We start from the raw sequence: 21,799 nt of genomic DNA, 5'->3' as shown, positions 1-21,799 counted from the left end.
CCTGCCTATTCCTCCTGAAGAGTCTGTAACTGTTCAACAGGGCGCTCCAGTCACAGGTCTTATCCCACCAGGTGTTACTTATGCCAGTCAAATCTCTGGGACTGGGCCAAAGCTTCAAGCTCCTCCTGTTCGTTCCTCATGCTGAGTGCATTAGTGTAGAAATATTTCAGGTATGATACACTGTAGCCAAACCCTCGTGAGGCAGATTGAGGGATCCCGTTAGTGCTGGTTTCTTCAAGTTTTGGCACACCATCCTCTTGCTCATCACTGGCGAGCCTGATTTTGTCCTCTTCCCCCTTCCAAGCTAGTTTAAAGCTCTCTCAAGGAGCCCTGCTAGCTCCCACACTAAAACTTCTTTTCCCCTCTGAGATGGGTACACCCCATCAGATGTCAGTAGACCAGGTGTTGAATAGATCATCCTATGGTCAAAAAACCTAAATTTTTTCCAATTACACCAACCTCAGAGCCACTCACTGATTTGATGGATCAATGCCTATTTTTATCAATATTACTCCTCATTTCCAGAAGGAGTAAGAAAATTACTACCTGTGCTCCTGATCCCTCTACCAATCATCCCAGGGCCTTGAAGTCTCTTTTGTTTGCCCTCAGCCTTCCCTTTGTGTTTTTATCGCTGCCAGTTTGAACTGGTCCTTTATAGCACGCCAGATTAACTTGGTCACTAAAGTTGGGATTTTCTGAAGCCAGTGCTAGTGCTGTTCAGCATACTACAGTATACAAAACCACAGCAGATAAAGTTACATAGATTTTTCACAAATTTTGGGTCCTGATTCTGTCTTCTTCCTTACCTGAATCCATACCTACCTGGAATTCTGTTCAGTACACAGACATCCACACTCTCAACAAAACACTACAGTCAAACATAATATTATACCCTTTAAGCTAAGTTTTTTCATAATCTCCTAATACATCATATCAAAATACCAATGTAAGTATGAGTATATTGCATATTTGAAGATTTCATTACATGTATGGCAGCATGAAAATACACTAATTCATGTGCTAGGAGACATTATGGTAAAGATAATCAAGGGTACAGACACACGGATTCAACTAGCAATTCCCATTCAATGGAGGTATTTTTTATCAATATGAAAGCACATTAGCAGGTTAGAACTGATGTTCCCTGTGCTGAAGAGAATTTCAGTCTGCATGGCTAAAGAACAAACTTAATTTAGTTTTGCTAGGTCCAGGATTTGCTACCAAAGGAAAAATATGAAAATTGTTTGATGCAGCATGGCTCTTTTATCTTTAAAGTGAAGAAAGAAATCTTGACAGTCATATAAAATATAACATTTATCTTCTGTAATTTATAAAATAACTGTACATATAATTATTGACCTGAAATATTTAAAATAACATATTCAAATTATTTTTGTGTAGGAAAAATGGATCCCTATGAACTCAGAATTTTTAAAAAGCATGTTATCTCACTGTAAAAATAGTAAAACATTTAGAAGAGAATACTGAAAGAAACAGCATTGGTGAAAGCTGCGGTTTGTAATTGCAAAGTTAATTATCTTTCCTAAACCATCAGTTGTCACTTAGATAGACCAGATTCTAGCAGGCTCTCAGGGGACTGACTTTATTTCATTCCTAATGGCTTGGGACCCACCATTTTGCTGTCTCTGAACATTTGGTCACTGAATGCACCATTTATGGAGTATTGTTTAATTAAGGGCAAATTAAGAGAACTGTGCATAGAATTTAATTTCATATCCTGTGTAAATTCTTTTAAAGAGGGTACTAACTATAGGCATTATAACTTTTCATTATCCACTGTTTCTACAAGGTATTGACAATTTATTGTTTGCAACAGTTAAGAGTTTTGTTTACCCTTTGGGGAATTCTGCTGGCACTGCAGGTTTTTGCCTCATCATTCCATTAACCCCTTATATGCCACTTTTACTATTTTGTGATGAGACACATATTTTAAAACGCGCTTTTTTCCCAAATGTTCAAATATACTTCCATAACAAAATAAAACAAGGCTAGAAGATAAAATGTATTATATGCATGTGCATATAGTACATACGTGCAACAGGAATTCCTGCAGGAATAGCGTAGACTACAATGTAGGCAGCTAAAATTCACTGACACTCCATATGCCAATGTCTCTGAAAAGAAAGTAAGAATACACAAAGAGCTAGAGTATTCATTGTTGTGCAGAACCTCCTAATCTCTTCTTGGCAGAGACACTTGCTCAGTTTGGATGTAGCTTCCATGAACTGGTTCTTCAGCTACTGCATGTGACCAGGGGAAATTTGCTTTTCCTTTTCCCTCATTCTCATCCAGTCCTTCTGCTTGAGCTTCATAATCCATTTGGACTGTAATGCAGCACAATGGCTGGAATTTCACCAACATAAATAAATTCATGTTTACTTGAAATCAACTATAAATTATATTGACTAACTATAAAATTATTGCATCTGGAGTGAAGAACCAATTCCATTTTATGATCATAAAAGCACATAGCTTGAAAGCAGTTATTACTAGTCTTTGAAAGTAACAATCTGTCTCCAAAGAAAGCAAAAACATGTTTGTAGGATATTTTAACAATGACAGAAATGCACACTCTGGAACAAAGGTATTCCAAACAGTACAAAGCACAGCTTATATATACTCTGCAAATCTATTCCCAATCTATCTAGAGCACAAGCACGGGGCTCAAGTAACTGTCAAACATACATGGTGCATTTTACAGAATGAGTAGAAGCAAATAAAAATGAAGGCTCCTATCAGAAAAGAGTTCCTATACGTCCTACTCTCCTGACACCAAACCAGTGGCAATACCTGATTTGTTCAGAAAGATTGTATAAAAATAATCAGAGAGGTTAAGCCAGCAAATGCAATTACAGCTATGCAGAAAAGAAGACTTTTTTTTGATCCACAGTAAGCAATCTTTTTTTCAGTTCAAGTTATCTGCTGCTTTTTCTTCAGGTTGTGGCTGCTTTGGCTGAAGAACTTTGATATTCACCCCATTTCTCTCCTCAATACTTCTGTTACTTCTAAGAGGGGAACAGTAAATTGCAATGGTTGCAAAGTGACTGCAGGAAATACCAACCAGGCTAACCAGAAGACAAATATTGCATGTTAAATTGCTATTATTTCCATATTCCAAGAAAAATTACTTAACCATTGGTCTTGGATTTGGATGTGTCAGAAGGAGTCTGCTCTCTGTCTTATGTAAATGAACCTGTCCCAATCTTTCACTCACACTCCTAAAGATGTAAGATCCTTAATGTATACCAATACTGGAAGAAATTAGAATAAAAATAACGTTGTTTACACATCTTTACTTCCTTACTTTTTTATTTTAATGGTGCCAAAGCTGATACTGCAAATCATTAGTATATATTTAAAAGCTCAGAACATAAAGGATTGTTGCTGTTGTTTCTCTCCAGATATAGCTGCCTATTTATGAGGAAACTGGATCTTCAAAACATGTCTTGCTGGAGAAAGAAGCATTTAATTTTTTTAAGGAAGCTCATTTGTCTGCTTGGAAAAAACATACAAAGTCTCACTGCAAAAGCAATTATAAGACAAAATTGACACTAAGAATTAAGGGACTACCTTAGTGATGACTGCAGCATCACTGGTGTGACATAATAATACTGTAAGAATTATACAGCATCCAAAACCTGTCAAATGAGATTTAGGAATATAGTTCAGAAGTTATCCCCCATTGAGTTACTGCCCATAATCCCAATACAAATCCTGTAAAGTGTTCGTGTGAGGTAGCCCATATGCTAAGGGTAGCGTATCACTTCAAAGCTGTCAGTTTTAATTTCTGTTTTATTCATTTTCCCATAAATCTACAGACATACATTTCAGAGGATATATATCAAGTAGATTGTATCCACACAAAGAAGCAATAAAGCGAAGGCTTATTCTGACATGCTTCACCATGAAGAGTTCACACATTGGAAGGAGTAAGTGTAAACGCTATGTTATGAGAAACAGGTGGGAAGATTTTGAAAACCTGGAGGACCAGAGATGAGGGACGAGGGCATGAAGCATGGATTCAAGAGGAAAATATGGATTTTTGTGTGCATGCAGAGGGAGAACAAAGGGGAGATCCTGTATTTGAATAACAGATATACTCTGATTCCTTAAAGGAAAACTGTGACAAGAGTTACTTTAGCCCTTTGGCTGAAAAAGTAGCTATGAGCACACTATCTGGAAAGATAATCCCTAGATATCTTGGTAAAATTCTGTCTGTGATTGACTAGGATTTGTTGAAAGAGGAATGATGTAGGAAAAGGTAAATGAAGAACTGGCCCAAACCTTGTCTTACAGCTCAAAGCAATCCAGTAAACATAAAAGTTTGCAGGAACTCACTGCCAGTTGTATTCTTTCCAGTATGATATTTTGCAGAGGTAAATCCTCTGCTGTGGCAAGGCTGTGAGAACCTGAAATAATCCATTTAACACAAAATCAGTTCTCTCTCTATTACACTGCAGTTTGCGCTGTAAACATAACCCTAAGCCTTACATCTAAGGGGCATGACTATGAAGACTCTCTGAACCCTGAATTTCCATATGTTCTTGAAAAAACAGCGTGATAAGAAAGTTGGGTCAGTGGCTGATCCCATATAGACCATCTTTACCTTTATCATACCTTTCTCATCTTTGATTCCCATGCCAAAGACAAGGAAACTCAGACATAACCTCACTAGGTATGTCTACACTGCCAAATTAAATAGGACGAGTGAATGAGAACTGGAATCCTGGTTGTTCTTATTGATTAACTTCTTTCTCACCTTTGACCTAGCTGCAAGTATCATCCTGATCATAGTTCATTCTCAGTATAGCTTCCAAAAGGGATATGATGACACTACCAGGTATGCTTCTCTCTACCCTACATTATAAGCCACTTTTCCAAGTGTACTTTTTTCAGCAAATCCGCCTTATCCAAAAAACCAAAACCACCAAAAATTCATATATAAGGCCTGATAACAGTGTAGTATACTATAAATCATAGAATTACAGAACCAGCCCCTACTCTGACTGATATGACCTTTTCTATTTAAACTAACTCATTAACACAAAAACTGAAGAAAATAATTTTTTTCCAATAACACCACTGGGCTTCTATTGAGCATTTCTGATACAAATCACTGAAACAGTTTACTTGTAGAATCAAATAAATTTCTAGATATCTGTCAATATAACAGAGTTGATAAGATCACGTCCAGTGTAAGATTGGTTTTAAAATTTGCTGGCATCATGGATCCAATTAATGAAAATATTTATATTTAAGTTCATACCATATGAACATTGCAGTGTGTACAATATCACTGTAAAATAAATTAATGTATTGAAGACAATTAAGCTGCAATGAAAATGTGTGTCAATAATTTTCTAAAAATAAGTGAGGTTAAATCTATTTTTGTCAAGAGTAAATTTGAAATCCAATGTTCTTTATTTTAATCTTTCCTGTCTTTCACTCTCCCTCTGATAATTCTTCTTTAGAATAATAGCAGCTATGTCTACATGTCAGTTCTCAGACTCCAGATGTGCATTAGACCATCTCATGACCACAAATATAGATCTCAAATCTTTAATCCAGTGGTTTAGCTCTAGACCTGTAGAAACAGTGTTGAAGATCGAAGCACTGGCTCTCCATAAGACACCATCTGGACTCTACAGCTAAGATTCAAACACTGGACATAGCACAATCATGTGAAAGTTAATCACACAAATGGCTGCTGTCATTTTCTTTCTCCATGTATTGAGTCTGACTGCTTGCATATAGCACTGCCCTCTCACTGTCTCTGCATGTACTGAGTCAGACAGACACAATGAATGAGAGCAGTTGCAATTAACACAGTTTTCTTTCAAGAAAATAAATGTTTTCTGTTCTCACTCATGCAAACTAATTTCTCTAAAATTATCATTTTCAAATAATCTGTACACACTGCATTCTTCCATCTAAAAGACCATCAGGAAGACTTGTTGGCAATTTACCTCAGTCATAGAGAATTGGATTCTTAACATCAGAAATTATCTGCCACAAAAATTTGGATGATTAATCCAAATGATGATTAATCCAAATGATTCAAATGTCTCATCACTTTAAAAATATTTAAATGGATATAACCATTGTGAGCAAGAGTATACTTACAAAACAAAGATAAGGGTACTTAACAAAAATAATGGAGATCTTTCTCATAGGTTCTACCACTCATCTTCTCCAAGGTACAGGTTAGAATGACAAACTTGTGAAGTGAGAGAAAACTCTCACAACCTCCAGGAAAAAGATGACTTATGGTCTAGGCCTAAGATGTATCACTGAGAATCCCAAGTAAAAGAGGTGACATTCTGCTTCTTAGATATCTCATCTCTTTCTCCAAAGATTCAGGCCATGAAATTTCACTCTTGTATTAACACTTCTTGCTTACAAACTAAGCGAGTTTTTCATTCAGCACAAATGCTTCTACAGATCCCTGTCTAGATCCTGGTCTCCTCCTTAAACAGAGGAGCATTCTCGTATCTGTGTAGAAAGGCATCTCAGTTTAGCCATGATTATAAGAACCATTCTGAGACTGAAATCTCTCAATGGTATCTCAACCTAAAACTCATTAAATAATTTAAATATATATATATAATTTCTAATGTGTTTTTTATATTGTTAGTGTCTTTTTTTACTGCAGAAACAGATACAGTACAGCATTCTTTGAAACAAGTAGAGGTATGGAAGAATTTTAATCCAACTAAAAGAACAGTTTACCTGACTGTGTTCTCAGCCACAAACCATGGGAATGCTTCCCTGCAGGTTGGCAGGTGCGATTTGGAGGTAATTGCAGCAAAGGGAGGGGGCCATCACTGGCTTGTAATTCTCCTGGAGAGACTGTAGGCCTTTTTTCCTTCTGTGTAACCTTGTATGATAATTAGTCCAATTCCACCTGTCTGCTAAAGTAGCTCTTACAGTTGGGTGCCTGTGGTTAATTGATACTGTTCTGGATTAGTGCATGTTCTGTGCTAGTCACATTTTTAAAGTTGAAAACCAAAGCTGGATTCACTGCAATGTCAGTGTTTTGCTTTAAAGATTTGTTAAACGGTTAATCTAATTGCTATCCTTTTCAAAGAATTCAGGTGTGTTGCAAGTTTTAAATTGAAAACCACTTCTCATGAAGAAATACAGCTTTACATACGGCAAAATTCAATGCAAAACTGAAAAATGGAGCAAAAAACAATTTCCAGTAATCTTTTGGCTGTGATAAATAAAGATATGATAAAATAGTCAGGGTGACCTTGGCAGTTAAGTGCAAAAACTTGTTCTTAGCAAGTTCATGGATTTGGAAGTAAAGATCTATCATCAATAGCCTTAAATATGTCCACAGATTGAGAATGAAGTTGAATCTTAGATACAGATCCTGTAACTAACCATCTGGATATTAGTTTTGCAAGGAACTTTAGCAGGTGCCTATATTTATATTTTAAGTGTTCATGGACAAAAGGTTAAGAATGTTCATAGAAACCTTGGCTGAACTGCTGGCTGCATATCAGACAATAAATCTATTTATAGACACATACATATATAGGCCATATGACACCAACAATCCATATTGTATATGCTAACTCAGCTGAAGGCTTCTCAGCAGTGTAGGCAGAATCAGTTTTATGGAAGCAGCAATATGGGTCACAGCAGATGGGAGAAAGAGGCTGAAAAGATTCAGTGGAGGCTTCAGCGGACAGAACAGATGGGTTGTGGGGGGAGAGAATGGGGTTTCTGGAGTAGGACTGGAGCTAGAAAATCAGAGGTCAGTGAAGGTCCATGATATTCTGGGTAGAAAGTGATTGAGAAGACTAAAAAGGCTGGAGAAGCTAAGTGAGGATTCAGTGGGGTTGTGTTATCAGGGTAGTGACAGTTCTTCTCCTCTCCTTCTGCGCTTCTGAGAGCTTGACTCCTTTCACAGGAAATCTTCCTCTTCCTCACTGTCCTGAAGCACAGGACTTTTGCTGTCCACCCTTTTTTTGTCACCCGTGGACCCACCTTCATCTACTACCCTTTCCCCAATAAGAGGGCCTGCAGCATCCTGTTCTTCCACAGAGGCAAGATCTATTCTTAGTGGGATAAGCAGCAGAAGAACATTGAAAGGGGTGGATTCTCCTACACCTTCCTGAAGGAAAGACAGACAGAAAAGTGACCCTCCTTTCCCTAAGAATCTGCACATCCCTAGGTTACATCCTGTTTGCTCACTGAGTGTTAGCAACAGCAGGAGAGGAAGATGGCTGTATAAAGCAGGAAACAAAGACCTGCTGTTCAGCCTGGAAAGCCAGGCCTCATCTTTGGCATAGATGAAGCTTACAGTCTGCTGCCATAAGCTGCTGCCTACCTTGTCTTTTGGCTTAATACAACTCCGTATGTGACTGAGTGTTGTGTGTATATACATATGTGTGTATGTATACAGTCTAATCCAAGAAATAATGATAAAAACACAATAATGAGCTTCCAAGTATTATCAAGCCTATTAAGCTACAAATAGTTCATTGAGGACCAATTTCTAAGTGCTAAATAGTACAGCTAGATTTTGCTTTTATGCAAAAATCAATGCAAACACATGAATCATTGAGAAGCATGCTGCAGCCTTCCAAAGTCAGTTTCTAATTAGCAATCCATTGATCCAAATAGCTAGTACTACAAATAACACAGAAAAAAAAATGTTCTACCAAGTGTATGGAAAAAAAGAGTCAATTTTTCTGCCCTTTACAATTAATTTCAATTCTTTCCAGAATTGAGGAAAGTGCCAAAGTTTTGTATCCTTAACATTATTTCCTACATTCAACAATGCTCCTCCTTTCATTCTGTCCCATTGGTTAGAAAACTTATTCTGATTGTGCATGAGAATTAAACAAATACAGAAAATAAGTGAGAGAAACCTTTGCAGTAATGTTTTTATTGCTGCAAGAGTTCTCACCTCTTGAAACAGGGGAATTTACCTAGCCTTATTATCCCACTAAAATAATGTACATTTGTCCTGGTGTTTTGAAAGATATTTAGGATGGTTGAAAAACTGTCATCAGACTGGAATAAAAACTAACTTAGACTTAAGAAGGTTTTATTTATTTGGGCTCAGAATAAAACATGTTAATATGTGTAAATCCTTCATATATACTGTTACTTGCAGAAATGTTTAGATACGTCCTATAGGAAGCCAGGATTCATGCAACTAAAAGTCATAGGAATGACATTCAGAAATAAAGGAAAACACAGATTTCACCATGGATATTATTTCGATATGAGCAAGGAAATCCTAAGAACTTCTCTAGTTGAGATCCCCTTTTCAGATTTTCCGCCTTTTCTGTGAAGACAAGAGTATATTCTCAGATTGAACTGAATCTTACAAAAGGGCTGAAGATGGTCAACATAAATTTAAATATTACATAGTAGCAGCTCTATGTCTTGCACGTTTTCTGGTTAAAGAATGAGTGGTCCAGTTTTGGTTAAAGTCAAGGTCTGCTGCAAAAGAACCATTATTTATTCTGTCTTCAGGGATCTATGGGGTCACCATCAGCCTTCATTTGGTAGAATGTATTTGGTATTTTCCAACCCCCATGACCTTTATTCACCTACAGTTTTCAAATAATGTAAAGGCTTAAATATAATTGCTACATCTCATGGTAAATTGAACTATTTTAAAAATGTGTTAAAAATGTGGGTTGCATTCTGTAAAGAAAACCAGTCTTCAGTATTCACAGGAAAGCATATAATGGTGCTATCTGAATAACAGAAGTTATTCCAAAACTCAGTGAAATGCACCATTTAAATGAAAGCTTGTGATATGCTTTTAATTCATGAGTTCAATATGTGCAGAAAAAAACCTGGGATTTCCATCTTCATCAGTATCTGCACATTCATCTATTTGTTTAGAAAGAAACAGCTCATTTGAGAATCTTGGTGGGGTATTTCCATTGAAATACTGAGCTTATTAAAACCAAAATCTTTGTCCTTAAACAACTTTTTTACCACCTCTAAATTACAAGCTGCTCAAGGAATTTAGAAAATTATTTTAAAAACAGTATTTGCTGAAAATTTTAAATGTTAAATATCTCTTTTTTTTTGTCATGGCTCCATGTGTCTGATCACAAATGAATTCCAAATCATTGCTGAACAGAATGTTGAATAGATGCGATTGTAACTCTAAGGAAACTGATGAAACAGTTAACTAACAAGAATGCATAGCTAAAATTATGGATCAGCCCTGAAGCTTAGCTGAAAACACTAGAAGTAATCCTATCCCTGAATCTTTATTAACACTGTTTATCTAGTGTATATATAGTGCAGTTCTATCCTGAACCTAGGGATAATTGCATAGATTGAAAATGGAGGCAAAGTTTGATAGAAGAATGTACAACATGACAAAAGGAATCTTAGTTTGCTGTCAATACTACTTGCTGTAAATTAAGTCAGGCTGATCAAAAGCCATTTCTTTGTTCCATGTGTTGCATCTTGTAACACAGTTCTTAGAGACTGAACATACAAAATAGGGTCCACAAAGCATATTTATGAGTCGATATTTGACAAAACACAGAAATCCTCAGAAAACCATGATTTTTTATTAAATTCCAAGACATTTAACACAATTTCTGTACATCCTGGCATCCCTCTTTTGCTTTGTGTAACTTTTCTGATGATGAAATGAACAACTGTATGAAAGTTTTTATTTTCTGTTGGCAACCATCATGAATTTAAGCATTTTTTAACACATATTTATTAAATTATTATTATTATTGCTCTGAAAAACTCTTGTTTACTTGGTAGGCAACAAAGGAAAAAGAGATATGTCCCTCCATTTTCATTTGAACTTATACATCCTTGAAAACAGAAAAATGAGATGCAATGACAAGAAAAGAAGAGTGGTGTCATCAGCTTAAGAACAGGTAGGATACTAGAGTGATAATTAGTATATAGTCATGCAAATGTTCCAGCAGTCTGATAGCAGCAGTGATGAAAACACAACCTACTTCTCTATTTGGAGATCATTAGAAAAATCATCAGCCCTACTAATGCATATAATTCTCTGTATAGTTGTCACACTTCTTCCTGTATTTACCTTCCACTCAATGACAATACAGAAAAATTTTCTGTGTATTCTTGTTTTCTATAAAATCTATCAAGGCAATACACTTCAGTTTTCAGTTCACTTCCTTTAGTTATTTTGATATAACATAGTCTAACCTTTGGATGTGCCCACAGGACTCATGTATGCTTTCTAGTATGCAGGAAAGCAAAGCAGAAACTGTTTAAGAAGCAGCCTGTCAATCTAATGAGATATTTCAAATCAGAATGCTTCCAAATCAAACAATGGGTTGACATTTCTGTTGAAACACATAATTTGCATTTGGTTTCCTCAACTGTGAACAACTGAGGCACAAATGCAATTAACCCTGAAAATCTACCCATTAAGTAGCATTCCTTTTAATAATAATTCCTATTAATTTAAATTCTTCATAATAATAATATTAGCAGTCCTATTCCTCTAGCACTCAGCAGTGTCTTTTGATAGGAGAATTGCAGTGGTCACTTTTCAAAACTCAGGATTTGACAAAAATTGCCAAGCAATTATCTACAATGAAATGATGAAAGCAACAGGAATCAAAAGCTTTTAATTCCTGAAAACATGGAGAAAACCATTTCAAATCTCAAAACAAATGGCTATTCCTTGCTTTAAACACATGTAGAAGTGTGAGAGTCTCAAGCACTAAACAAAGTGTCAGTGTAATCATGTTCAACAGTGAAAATACTTGGTTACTTATAGAACATTGTGCCTTTAAGTGTTATGCATGTGTCTTCTCTTCCAAGTTCCCCCCAAAAATTATACTAGGCAAGATATTGAAATGAAATTTAGAAGTGGTAGCTGGAACTCAGCGAAAGTTGACCCATGTGAAGTCAAATGAACTTGTTGTGTGTCTTGGATGTTATTTTAGCAGTAATCCAGAAAAACAATCTGTAGTTTCTTTGTCTGCATCTAAAACCTATGTCTCCTGATTGTCAGGCAATGGTTCTAGTCTTAAGACTACTGTACAAAATGTGAGTAACTAATACTGCCATTTTTTGGAAAGACACAGAGCCATAGTGAAATCACAGAGGACATCATGGGCATTTAAGTCCATGAGAGAGTACTGCAAACCCTGAACTTACGTAGTAACAGACCGCAGCAGAGCAGGGAGAGGTTTCTCCGAGTATGATGTTGTTTCAGGCACACTTGCTCCCTGAACAGTCCTTCCACATTGGCTTAGCTGACTGCACTTTGTTGTGCAGGGTATTGTAATGCCACATCTGGGTCAATTAAACTCTGTTTGCTGTAAAAAATTATGTTGAATTCTGCTCCTGGACACCTCAACTTTATTTCATTTTCTAAATTTCTTTTGGATTGGGCTTTAGTATTTATGAATGTCCTAAAATTCCATTGAATATAGGTTGTCTGATGCTTACATATATGTCTGTCTCCCCACTGAACATAAGCAATGAACAGTATTAATCCAACTGGAGAATATGTCTCACAGGAAAAAGGATTTTTTTTCTTGTTCAGAAAGTAAAAAATAAATAAATAAATTTTATTAATAAATAATGCAAGGCCAAATAAATGCTCATGTGCCTGATCCAAAACACATTAATTTTCTGTTGAACATTTTACAGGAAAACAAAGAAAATGACTTCAGGTGTGAAATGGAAAAAGAAATAAAACTAAACAAAGTTTTCTTTAGAGACATTTAAACATTAAGATCAAAGAAAGTGCCTGGTACTCTTACTAAATTACAGGCAGCCAAGACTGTTTCGCAAGTACAATATTCGCAATGGAATTTCCTCTATTTTTTTGCTCTGATTCAGTGCTCTAAGAAGCTCATTATTTCAAGTCCTAGCTAGCTGCAGAGAAGTTATCTGAGAGTTAGGCTGACATTGATAATACATTAAAAAGCTTAGAAGCACATTGCTACAGCACCTACTTACAGTAAGATATTTGTAACATGAAACAAATAAAACTATTAAAGTATTCCTGCCTTTGACATCTTTAGCCATCCAAAGCTGCGAGGAAAAGGAAAACAGAAAATCTTGTCATGAAAATAATATTTTAAAATGTCTCTTGAAGAAGAGGCTTTGCATTATACCTTTCCCTTTGCTGCTGCAGTCATGAAGGAGTAGAAGCAGTCAGTCCAGAAGTGGGGAAATGCAAATTATAGCATATGATTTATTTCCCAAATCTAAGGAAACATCGCAGCAATTGTAGGGAAAGTTAACATTCCTTCTCCAGCTCGGGTAATGAATGAAGAAATGGTTCTGTCCTTTAATAAAAACGTTAGCCAAAAGTCCCCAATTGTCAAAGGGTTTTTAATGATCGCAAGCTCTGAACAGTACAGTCTTTCTTAAATTTGTATTGCTAATGTATCCAGACAAACTACTTCTGTGCTTCTGATAAGTATATACATCTTCTAACATATACTTTTGGGATTTTGATTGAGTAGCGATATTCAACAAGATGTTGCAAGTACCCAGAAAAGAAGAAAGATCCAAGAATATTCCATAATTCATTTCAATGCATTTTTCAAAATGTTTATATATCATCGTATAAAGATTTGCACAAGCCTCCTCCCGCAAAGTACTAACATTTGATCAGTGAAAACAGGTGCAGTGGCAACATTTTCTTTTGTTTTTGTAAAATTTCAGTGGACAAAGCCCCTAGGGCTCTTTAAAAGTCAAGTATTTCCTAGTCTCATTTCTTTTATACTTTGATTAGGCAATTTTCAATGTATTTTACGTGAGCCCATCAAGACATTAATTCTTTCACAGTAAATAAAAATTAAAAGAGGACAAGAACCTATACAGTTGCTGTACTTTCATGTCCACAGCGTTCTTGGCCTTACATGGGTATAGATTCAGCTACCACTCAGAAGATTTTCTTTACAGCCATAAGGGCTAGATGCATTTATCTGAAGTTACCTTTTCATTAGGAGTTAATAACAGGGTAGCAGTTGTTCTCAGTCCTCAGATGTGCTAATAAAATTTTTGTCACTAGTCACATCTAAACTGTAGTCTGGATAAATGCAGTAGTAATAAACACTAAGAATGAATGTTAAAATTGAGATTGTCAGAAGAATAAACTGGTATGATCAAGAGTAAAATTCTTTGGGTAATTAAAAGGCATTTCATGGTGTTACAGCGAGGAGTATCTGGAACCATCCTTTAAGTAGAGCAGTGATGGTAAAAATTTATTTGATAGATCTTGATCCTTTTATTAAGCCATTATATTATGTGTTCCCTCTGATAGCAGGAGAGTGGTCCTAATGCTCAACCTTTCTTCCTTTCTGCCACTACCTTTCCTTCTTAATTTCATTCAGCTGAAATATATACCAAAACCCCAAAATACAGTTGCATGGCTGTGTTTGCCACTGCCATTGCCTCTTCAGCAGTGTCTTGTATATAAAGCAAAACAGAAATAATGCAGACAGTTATTACAACAGGAAAGTTAAAATAAAAGCATTGTTGTTCTGCTATTAACAAGCCTGAGAAAACACTATAGCAAATGACAGCCAAGAGGTATATTACCTTTATATAGCTGTATTTCTTAAAAGTGATATTGAGATAGATAGATAGATAGATAGATAGATAGATAAGTAGATAGATAGATATGCACACAAGATTTCAGTAAGCATCAGCTGGCACATCTATTTAGACATTCAAATGTATTTTATCTGACAATGTTGATTTCTCACATTTATTTCTACTCACTGGGCATAGAACTGACTGTGTTATGCCAATGTTTGCCATGTTAACTACTTCTAAAGGTTACCAACTACGTAATCATATATGACTTGAAAAAGTAGTTGAATTTCACTCCCTAACAAACTGAGTTCTGAGTCATTGGTACTTCTTTCTGCTTCAAGATGTAAGTAAACCACCCCCCACCCTACCCCTAATGTACATGTTGGAGAAATAAAAAAAGTCAAGTAGATATGCCATTCTCATTCATTTGTATATGAAAGAGCTGTGAAGATGTTACTCCCTTTTGGTTGCAAGACAGTGCTTGTATGTCTTCCTGCAAAAACTTCACAGAAACATCCTGACCTCTTCAGATGCTTTTTGTTCAAATATTTTCAGTTGAATAATAAAAGCCAAAGGCTTGTAATGCATCTCCTAATTAAGACAAACAGCATTCATTTCCATTTTTAAATGCTATGTATTATTTTGCCTCCATCTTTCTTCTTTTTTGCTTTTCACTGTATCTCAACCATCAAATATAAGACTTCTGATTCTCCTGCAAACAAAGGCCTGCACAGCTGTTACTTTGCAACAAGCACATTGTGGGCCCCATCCAAAGCTCATTGAAGTCGCAGTCTTTCAATTGACTTCAAAAGGCTTTGGATAGAGTCCTTTTTTAAGCTATATCTTAATCTGTGATGCATTTTTAAAGCTGTAAAATCTTAAATGCACTGATGTTTCTGCAGTTTATTATAACAGAAGATACAAGAAATATGTGCAAACAAAAAAATGAACTAAGTTAACTCTGCACAAAATGTTAATATGAAATGTACTCTTATGATACTGCTGCCAACTACTTTTAATATCCTAATAATGTATTGTTACTCTGTGACAATACAGAATAATTTTAAATCCCCATTCATAAGGACTCCAATTATAATCTAATTCAGCTCAGATTAACTATGCTTTGATGGCAATTTCCTTATACAAAAAAAAATTAGTCTAAGATAATGCGCTGCAAATATAGTTTCAATGCTAATAAGAGGCAGTTTAACAGCATAGAGAAGTTCATTCTGACTACCTTTTCATTGCAGTGATAAACAGTACATAAAGCACTTCAATTACATATTTAATATAAAAAATGAAGTTGTAACATACAATTTAGGTAAACTACTGTTAGCTTCACTTTAGGTTTTCAAATTCTTCAATAAGAAAAATTGTAATTTTGCTACTTCTACACAACTGTGACAGAGTTGAGATCGGTGTTAGCAATGTCACTACAGATGCATCTGTTTCATACAATAATTTCATTGCTATGAAAAACTGCAGCAGCTGTAAGTGGGACATTTCAGTTCATTACTGCTTCAGCCAAGCTTTGCACTGAAAATTATTCAGTAAACTTTCATGACAGCTTTTGATTTTTCCTATATCTTACAACACTCTTTTACTGCCATAAGTTGCTTTCTTGCAATAAATGTAAAATGATATGGAGCTACATTGCTTATGCCAGCTGAAGATTTGATCCAAAAGCTGATTCTGACATCAAGGCCCTGGCACAAGGGCAAAACATAAATCTAAAGGAAAAATCAGAATAAAGATATCTGCTGAAGGTTTTAATCTTAGTGAAATACTGAGTAATTCCTTTCACTAGAGTGCAAGGATTACAATGCCTATAATCTTTACTATTAACTTCTAATTAACATAATTTTCATTCATCTAAAACCCAGTAATTATACTCCAACCTTCCTCTGTGTTTTTTTAACTACTATTCAAGTTTCAAGAGGAAACTTATAAGTGTGTGAAATTTTTTGACTGATACATAGCAGAAACAACCAGAATTTCACTTCAAAAAAAAAATCTGTTACTTTATTTTGTATTCCAGAGCAAACAAGAAAGGGGTAAAAGGGAATTCTTCTGAAACTCTTTTATGCAAACAAGAGTGACCAGAGAGCAGCCTAGTTGAGGCTGACGGCTTTGATTAAAGGAACCTGCATGGAATTTTGTAATGTTTTATATCAAGCAGACTAGTGCACTCATCTTCTTTGTCCCCAAGTAGTGCAGATAACTAATTACAGGGACAAAATCTCTTCTAAGAAGATGTTCTGTTCGTTTTCAGAAAAAAATATTGCTTAAACCAGATTAATTCTATAATGGTTGTAAAGCAGGTCTGAAAATTGCCCACAGAAGACCTAGAACTGAATTCCCATTTAGGAGCAGAGACATAGAACAGGATTTTCAAGTTGTATCTTCTCTGAAAAGCATTTTAACCATTCAAATTAAGATGAATGTGTTCTTTCTGACACCACAAATTCTGTCACTGACAGATATTTTAAACATATCTAAATATAATACTTTTTGCTTTTAATGATCCTAACCAATCCAAACACAAACAGAACTCATTAGGGTAAAAGACTCTCAGTTGTGACTCACTGTGAGCCTATGATAGGGTCAAGATATGTTTACACATCTTTTTTTAGTAATAGCTAAAACTAATCCCTTAATCTGCACAAATCACTTTACTGAAATTATGACATTTTGAATAAACATTGGGTTTGATTAATCTTTTTGAATTATTGATTATCCCTCTTACTTTTTGAACACTTTCTTTTCTTAATGATTTTACTGAAATGAAATGTTGCAATTTTCTCCAAATCTGAATTGAATCAGTGACTTTCATTGTGGGTTTTTTTCCCCCAGTGGTATAAATCTAATCCATTTTGAGAGGAAAATGGAGATGCTAACAAACTAGATTTTAAAGGAAAAAAAATATTTATTTATGCTGTAAACTATGGAGTACGTCCCTTTGGTTACTGTCATTTTCAAAGTCCTTTTAGTATCGGAAATGAGATTCTTCAAACTAATTACCCACTGACGACAAAAGAGAGAACAAAAGCCTCTTGGGCTTTGGTTACTACACCCCAGGTCCTGGAAGGCAGAGGGTTATACCGCTGACCAGCAGATGGAGACACAGTACTCTTCTTGGATGTTAAGTTCCATATTAATGGAGTCACATTTCCTAGGCTCTCACTTGCTCGCGTTTTTGAGTGTAAGCTTCATGAATTCAAACACTTGGGGGCTTGGGTTTTTTTGATTGGCTGAACACTACCAAATAGTTTTATCTGTAAATCCCAAATGAATATTTGGAACTGCATTCAGTGTGAGAAAACCCACACGTTCCAGTTCAAGATTCCACTTCTCTCAATATTCCTTAACCATAAAATATTTTCCCACAAATATTCCCATCCATAAATTCAATAACTTTAATTTTAATTGAAAACATGAGTTTAAAAATTAATTGAAAAAATTTTTTTAAATGAATAGTGAAAAAATAGATTTTCCATGAGTTACAACCACAAAGAATCTTGAAATGATTAATCAACAAGCTCTGAACCCTGTACCTCCAGCTACTCAACAGAGTTGTGTCAAACAGCACCATCATCTCTCTGATTTTTCCCTTGACTCCAGAGAAACGTACAGGCTGGTCACTCTCTCAGAAGAGAAATACCAGGCAAAGACTGGCATATTCATTCTAAAGAAAAATTGGAAGTCGTGCATCAATTATTCTAGCCACTTATGTTCTAATATCTAGAACACCAGAATATTTTGCCCCTTTTTGTTAAGAGTTGCAATATGAAAATTCTGAGTTTGTTATGTCCTGATAGGTCATAACAACAGACATTCCACTTTTAGACCCATCATATTCTGAGACATTATTATTATTATTATCCTCCTGATTGAAAAAATTAGGACCATTGCCAACTAACACAACATTTTAGCTCTTCAGCAGATACTGAGGAGTACTAAAGTGTAATAGGAACTATGCTTTTTTGTACTGTGTGTTTTCATTTTAGCTTCAGTCCTAATACTTAATCTGCTTTCTGATTTCAAGTATCTATACCAGTGATTGCTTTTCCAATAAATTCTCTACACATATGAGGAGAAAAAAGGAAGTATAAGAGCTATGACAGTGTTGTGAGTGACAGTCATCCATGAATTCTCTAATGGTAGGGAAACCTCAAAAAACTAGCTGTTGTTGGAGTGGAACAAATCAGACTTAAAGGGATGGTGAATCTGATTTTATATTTGCTGCATTTTGTCTTCAGCAAATACTACTGAACAAACCCTTTTTCCCCCCGAAAGGGATGGCTAGAGCTGGTTTTGGTTTGAATCTATGTCAATATTTTTACTTCAGGCAAATAAAAGTCATTAAGCTATGGTTTGAATAAGTTTGTCAAATCAGTCTTAAATAACAAAATTAATTCTGAGTTATTCAAGCAAACACATGAAAATAGAGATAGCAATAACTTCTCGTTTTCCTAACATTTCAAGTGTCTTTTTAGTTTTTTCAAAATATAAGGAAAATGAGCTTTGCTACTGCAGTATGTGGAGTACAGGCATACTTATATGTACATTTTTACTCTTTAGAAAGGGTTAAGGGTGAACATTATGAGCAGTAATGTTTAAGAAAGTGGTATAAGTTAACCTTTACAACTGTCAACACAGGGGCATTTCTTGTTCTGTGGTCACACTTCAGTTACAATAAAACATGCTTATGGAACACACAGTCAAAACTTGTTGTCAATTATTTAGTATTCCCATAAACCATTAGATGGTCAAAAATATCTTTAATTGATTCCATCTCTACCTACACTACTTATTATTTATTAGTATAACAAACTTCTCCATGGGAACAGCTAATTGTACCTCCCTAGTGGCCACTTCAAGTGGAATAAGCATTGCATAGTGCTGCCTAAGATACTGCTGAAAGGTCTTCAGCATTTGGGATTTGATTAAAACTGTATTACATGTACACATCAGCAACCATTGCTAAAACAAAACACTGATTTAAAAAATCCTTCTGCTATACTGCTTAACACAATTGAAAAGCCTTGCATGTATGGAAAGAGAAGGGTTGGAGAGTTTGCTATCTCTTTCCCCTCACCCCCAACAATCATTTTGTAATAGAAATAATACAGCATTCTCTTGTACAATGAGAAGGGAAAGTGTGAGCCCTACCAGCTGCACTGTGGGAGACCTTTCTCTCTCACACACATGTAGAGCAGCTAGTGACTACTGTCTAAGTTGTATATTTTTGTTTCCCTTTTTTTTTTCCTAAAGACAAAACTGTTAATCTCTTCTATAGTAGAAAAGACAGATGTTATGGAAATAGTAAGCCACATTGTTTAGACTGTTCTGTGACAGAACATTCCATAGGCAATGTTTCACAAAGGAAGGTTTGGTCAATAAAGTATGCGTGAGACATGCAGGTGAGTTGCAAATACTACTGAATGATATTAACATAAGAGCATCTACAGTATATAGACCAATATAAACCAAGATTTTACAAACAGATATTACACTGATTATTGGATTAAAATGTAACAAAAAGTGAGCAGGTATTCTTTTCAGTTAAATTAGTGTTCTTTCGTCACACTCCAAGACCCTTTGTTCAAATGAGCAATCTGAGAAAATCTTCAAAGATGCAATTCAAAATATACCTGGCTGATTCAGATTACTCTTACCCAGTTTGTGGGGTTTTATTTGTTTGTTTGTTTGTTTGTTTTAAGCCAAATGGCATATCTCAAGGTGATCTTTCATGCAAGTGTTAAGAGACATAGTTCAAAAACTGGATTCTAACCCTGCAGAAAGGATTCCCAGACTACTTATCTGAAAGTAGTTTTACACTGTAAGTGCAGCACTGGGCTCAGGTCACAGGAAGCGCAAAACAAGGAAATCATCATGATTTTGTTCATAATAGTCATGGATAACACAGTCAGTTCAAATGACCTCAAAGGCATTAAGTAGAGTGTCAGTAGCCTTAAGGGTAAAAATAAACTCGGGGAAAATACTGATGAACCTACAACCAAAACCTCCATCATGGTTTGCAATTGGAGGTGCTATGCCCCAAGCTAGATGTTGACCAACAAGCAGGGTACTTTACTGTCTACACAGTCCTTTAAATCAAATTGTCTTCCATTTGAGTTTTCCTACTTAAAAAGTAAGAATAACTTTTTGCTTTTCTTTCCTGACATTCTCTTTTTACAGTGTTTAGGAGGAAAAAATAAAATACTGATACCTTTGAATAATCTCCAAATATAAAAACATTTATAAAAATGCAAATTTTTGATAAATATTCTTTCTTGTGAAATTAAGGATTTTGTGGGGTTTTTTTTCTTCTTCTCAGCAGTAAACTAGAATTAAAACTTCCAGGATGCATCAAACATTAAAAGTAAGCAATGTGGAGCAACAAAGAGATTAAAAATGAACAAAAATTCAAGTTAGAGGCACTAACAGACAAAGCAGCTGAGTTACCAGATGTGGTGGACAAACATTACTGAAGTAGAAGTAAAAGCAAAACATTAAATTTTAGACAGAGAAGAGGGAAACAAAAGCTATTTAACAGTCATCAGCGTAAAGCGACAGGAATAATGAAACATTATTTTGAGAAAGAAATGTCTTACTTTCTGCACATGCATTTAAATGCAGTGTTTTGGTGCAAACATTTGTTCCATATGTTAGATCAATGGCCTGTATTTCAAATATATAGTCAAGACCTGTAAAACCGGAGAGTTAGGGTCTCAGCTGTCAGACGCTGACACCGCTTCACTGGATTCGGTGGTATTTGCCTGTTGGAGGGTGTGGCTCTCACTGTTCACAGCACAACTGCTCACCGAGACTGCAGTAGGTATCTAATGTACAACACTTGCCACTCAGCTGTGATTATATTAACTATTTCCTAAGTGCAGGAAGGCTCATGGAGTGGCAAATGCTGAGACCATAATGGTTTGCACAGTAACAGAAGTAAAATCTGCTTTGTGTGGAATCCTTGTTAATACCAGTAGAATAAAACTGAAATGAAATAGGATGCTACCAATTGTCCTTGCAGTGGACCTCTCTGACTGCGAAAGCTGGTGTACCTGGATTGTGATGATTGATATTTTATACTACCTACACATCCAGGTAGAGTTTCTGCTTATGTGCAGGTCAGCCTCACTGGATGTGCACTGCAGAGTTGCTCTGCACATGCATATGGCTACCACACAAAACACCTGTAATGAGCTCTCCATACACGGCATCA

At 35.6% G+C, this 21,799-nt stretch overlaps 1 long non-coding RNA gene across 2 annotated transcripts; it reads left to right on the top strand.

Annotated features, from left to right (window-relative positions):
* The first annotated feature begins 16 nt into the window (after positions 1-16).
* On the top strand, positions 17-16,735 carry LOC113964182. 2 transcript variants are annotated; one of them, XR_003533086.1, is made up of 4 exons: positions 17-170; positions 3,840-3,950; positions 10,786-10,904; positions 16,604-16,735. It is a non-coding gene; the product is annotated as an uncharacterized LOC113964182 (long non-coding RNA). The 2 variants fall into 2 exon arrangements; XR_003533085.1 differs by lacking the exon at positions 16,604-16,735 and adding an exon at positions 12,087-12,362.
* The last annotated feature ends 5,064 nt before the right edge of the window (positions 16,736-21,799 follow it).

This window comes from Neopelma chrysocephalum, unplaced genomic scaffold (genome assembly GCF_003984885.1).
Source record: "Neopelma chrysocephalum unplaced genomic scaffold, ASM398488v2 Primary Assembly neopelma1_26, whole genome shotgun sequence".
NCBI lineage: Eukaryota > Metazoa > Chordata > Aves > Passeriformes > Pipridae > Neopelma > Neopelma chrysocephalum.
This window is presented reverse-complemented; position numbering and strand designations above follow the sequence as displayed.